Source organism: Hipposideros armiger, unplaced genomic scaffold (genome assembly GCF_001890085.2).
Source record: "Hipposideros armiger isolate ML-2016 unplaced genomic scaffold, ASM189008v1 scaffold_21, whole genome shotgun sequence".
NCBI lineage: Eukaryota > Metazoa > Chordata > Mammalia > Chiroptera > Hipposideridae > Hipposideros > Hipposideros armiger.
In genome coordinates this window covers 6,416,684-6,421,660 of record NW_017731371.1, presented here as the reverse complement: position 1 = coordinate 6,421,660, position 4,977 = coordinate 6,416,684, and positions in this window count along the sequence as shown.

Sequence of the window (4,977 nt, the reverse complement as noted above, 5' to 3'; positions counted from 1 at the left end):
CTTCAATGGGAAGCCTTCCTCACTATCACCACTTGAACACTAGGCAGAGGAAGCGCCATGATTTTCCACGGCCAATGGTTGTCTGTAAGGAGAGAATTTCACGTAGTTTTGAAATGGGGACAGCAATAACACATAAGGAAGGAGGAAAAACAGCACACTCAGGGTGCTGGAAAGAACTTGAAAACTGTTCGACAAATTCTGTTTTTTTTCCCTATAACCCTTTTTTAGCAGTGATGATCCAATCACGATGAATTAGACACCGTTTAATAATAATAGTGTATATGTGCCATGCATCAAACACTAAACACTTAATATTCATTACATCATTTTGTTTTTATGGTAGCCAAAGGAGGTAGAGAGTACTGTCAAAGCCACTGTATAGATGAGAAAACTGAGCTTGAGAGATATTAAGTAATTTACCCTGTTCATAAAACTATTCAGAGACATAACTTGGACATGAAATTCAACATGTTTGAGTCTAAAACCTGTGTACTTACCCTCTGCTCTTTACTGCTATACTCTTCATAAAATAAGGTAAAAGCAACTAAGAATGCAAAAGAATCATGAAGCAGCAAGTATCGGAATATTTATTAAGCAATAATTTGTTCTTCTTTTGGGCTTAATCAGAATAAAGACAAGTACCAAGAAGATATAATGGTTCCTAGGAAATTACAAGGCAATTTGGTCTAAAATAACTCCAAAATTTAACAGTCAGTATTTTTTAAAAATCAAAATGAACATTTTAATAGGATTATGTTATGAGGCAATTTTGGCTAGCAACATTAGGTGTTGTTCTCATTTCTCCTCAGATATCAGGAACGTGTATTCCATCATCAATAGCTACACAGGATATATGGCAAAAAGATTTGGATGATTCATTAAATGCAAAGCTTTGGCAGCACATATGGGGAAGTGTTTATAAAGCAGTTTGGGAAACAAGGCTGCACCAATTCAGGTTAATATTCTTCCCAGAACCTGCTGGTCCCCATCCAGATGGGGTTACAGACAGATACCTCACTTTGGAAATGCTGAAAATGCAGACCTGTTATTCTTTGTTACCTCAGTTTGGTTCTGATCTTTACTTAAAGCAGTAAGCCTAATACCTTTTTAGCAACACTAGGTCTTTGGGTGGGTAATTCTAGAACATAGCACATTATCAACAAAACAAAAATACATATTTTATTTTAAGCTCTGCAACCAATATTTTTGAACAGGGTATAAACAGTGCCCATGCTGAGGCCATTAAGGAAAATGCCAGGACAGTATTACTGACTGAGGGGGTATTAGGTGGAGTTTAAATCGTTTTTATAAGGCAGAGTCTGGACTCCTCACTAGTTCTTGACCAATAACTTCTGCCAAAGAATCAACTTTACTTCACGTTTTGCCTCCAAATTTTACCTCATGTTATATGGGAGACTGTTATTATTTAAACTATAGAAGCTACTCCAAGTTTGCCAGGAGCTCCTTGTTACCCTCTTTACAGAAGAACTAGCTGAATGTTGGTCAATTTTTAATGGAAAAAAAAAAGAGAGAAAAAAACATTGCTGTCTCTCTAGGTCATTGGGTAAAGAGAATTTGGGGACAGTGAGGAATCGTTGGACCTAGCAGGCAGACCAGTTCGGCTGAGCTTTGAACCTTGTTAACTCCTCTTGGTTTGCCCTCTGACCTAGGCTGGCCCAAGTGCATTCCAGAAAAATCTGAGGAATGTCAGGTGATGCTTCCTTCAGTCAGCAACCTGCAGGAATGCTGGCCATCAGCAGCCACCCCCACCTGCTTTGGCATGGATGTAGGGTCTGGTCATGCATGGGACTCAACGTCATTCATGAAGTTCTTGGAAGGGAGAGAAGTTTCTTTTGGCCAACCAAGGTGGCTGCCACGGGAGGTAGAGGGCATTTCTGGGAAAGCCGTTTGCCCCACTGCCCTTCTAGAATTAGAAGCTTCCTTGGCTCCAGTCTTATAGGATTGAGGTAAGAAACCGCCATTGCTGCTATCAAGCAAGTTATGCATGTGCAGTGGGCTACATCACCCTGCCATTTTGCTGTAATTTTCCATCAACTTCCTGGGAAAGAATCTGTCCCTGTGTGTCATATACAATCACAAACCATGAAGAAGAGATGGATCCAAAGGTGAAGGAGGCACCAAGGGCATAGAATCTTGGAAAGAAAACTTCAAAACCACCAACCACCACAACAAACCAGCCATTGAAGTCTCAGTTTAGGCCAAGCTTTGGGCTAAGTGCTTTGTATCAATTAATTAATGAAAGCCTAACAATAAGCCTAAAAGACAGGAATTCTAAGCCCCATTTGACAACCCCAGTGGTCAAGTGTTAAACGTTACTAAGCTTTTGAAAAACAGCTTGACTCAAATCTGGCTGATGAGATTGCTCCTCTGTTAACCAAAATTCTATTTGCTGGAGTACTGCACAGACATCTCAGGATTTCCAGGAGCACAGTCCCTGTGAGCCAGCTGGCCCCAGAGGCAGCCAACATTCTTTGGGCTGCACACCCGTGATGGGAAGCCGGAGTCCAGCTCTCTGCACAGCTGGCTTATGAGCAAGCCTCTATTTTCCCCCTGGAACTCCTTCTGTCTGCAGGTTTATGATGCTCGGGCTTTTTGTTAAATCTGGCTGGGCTGTAAATGAGAATAATACTTTGCACTTCTACAAGGCCTGTTATCTTAAAGTTTTAAAGGACTTTACAAATTATGTCAACAAACCACCACCTCCCGCTAGTATAGATACTTTAGCCATTTTGGAAATGAGTAATAATAAGCAATGCAGATTTAGTCATTTATTTGAGGGCTTCCATAATCACTTAATTAAAAAAATGAAACACTGATAGCTTTTTAACTGAGGGGGCAAAATCAGTGGCTCTTACATGGTGCTATCCAAGCTATATCTGCTTTTCATGCTGATTAAATAACATTCACTGGGAGCAGGGAAGATAGCAATAGCTGTAGCCCGATGCCTGCAAGCCGGAAAGTTTCCTTCCATTATTTTTGCATGAAAATGAATATATTAGTCTCATTTTATGTGCACATGGGTTAGGGGTCTCTCCATGAAAACTTGGTCTTCATCGTTGACTCCCAGAGTGTGAGAAAACAGGCCCTGAAGCTGAACTGCCTGGGTTTAAATCTCAACTCTATCACTTACCATCTTTATGCCTTGGACAAGTTACTCAACCTGTCTGTGCTTCAGTTTCCCCATCCACAAATGGGCGGTAATTAAACAATTCCTACCTCATAGGTTTGTTGCTGAGGTTCAAAAGAGCTGATGTATCAAAATTGCTTACAACAGTACCTGGCATATAGGAAGCTCCACATGAGTGTTGGTTACTATTATAATAATGAATTTTAATGTCATAAATCTGTACCTGGAGTAAACCACACTGTACCTTCAGTACGGTTCATTCCCTTTCCACATGATTCCAAGAAGGCATTTTACTTCCATGTGGATATTCTCATTTACAACTGAACCAGAAAGAAAATCACTCACCCAAGTGAGTAAATGCACACTCTTAATGTTATCTGTACAGATTATCTTCTCAAAATCAAGATGTGAGTTTACCTTCTGCATAAGATGTGATTCACTATAAGTTAATATCCAATTTAAATGAATTTATTAATCGTCACCTGTTTTCTTCTTTCGTAGCCTGATAAATCTTTCCTCATTCCCCATGTATCTTTTCCTTGTTAAAATACCTTTTCCAATTTTCCAGACAGCTCTTCCTTATGTTTAAACAGTTTGTTTTAAACCAGAATTTTGTTTTCTCTGCTTCTCTTCTCAAACCTTACCACTTTATGTTACTGTCAACATTTGATTTTCTCTTGACTCATCTCAGCCTCATGTTCAATAACCTCTCTCCCTTTTCAAACTTCAATTTCCATATCTGGCCTCATAACTCCACTTCCTTTCCTTTTGCCTTTCCCTTTTCTCCTTCATATTGTCTGGATCCTTTCCACTTGATTTCAGTCCTTCTTTGTTTCTCCACCAGGAACTTTCTCCCCCAAGAACTTCGACATAAATCCCTAAAATTTAATTTCTATTAGTGATGATTCCACACATCCCCCATCCCATAAGCCCCTGGAAAAAAATGCTCTCATCTTGGCTTCTATTGGATGCATAACACTCTGAGACCATCTTTGGGAAAACTGACATTTTCAGGACAATCCAACCAATAGTATAGCTCCTCCACTATCCTAAGTACAGCACTGGGAATACTCCCATTTGGGCTATATAAATCCTGATCTTTAATGAGGAGTTTCCTTATTCATTTCAAATAGACACAGACAAGTACAGTAAATTCCTCAGAATGAAATGTGACTGACAGATAAATAGTACCCAAGAGGATGAACAAAAAACCCTATGGCCTCGGCATATTCTGGCCAAACCATCCAGCGGTTTCTGAAAAGTTCTAGAGCCGTCAATGGGTCAGCACAGTTAGCATAGCCGGCTGCCAGAGAGCCAGATGTTGCTATTGGAAATGCATCAGCAACACCTCGTGCACACAGCCATGGGTCTACAGAGGAGCGACAAGATGGCGAATCAACTTTTACCCCTTTTTTACAGTCGTTCAAGTGACAGTTGCTAGAAAATATTGTCATGTTGGGCTTTTTCTTTTCCTCTCCTTAGAGAACCTGCATTAGACAAGGGATATTAGAATTAGAAAGATGTTCAATTTTGATAAAATGAGGAAGAAAGAGACTGAGGCAGCAAGAGATCAACTTTCACTTAAGCATGGAACATGTCTTTAGTTCCCTCCTAGAATGAAATACATCGTGTTCCGCATTTGAGTTCAATAATGATGCAGAGCCAACGCAGTTCCAGTCTCCACTGGGAACATTTTCCTTGGCATCAGTTTGCACATTTTGGATTCAACACTGTTCTCTCTGAACTGACAAAGAACTTAGGTAATGTCTTTTTTGTAAGAACTTAACAAATACATTGGCAATGAAGCTAATCACACTTCAAAAGCTCCC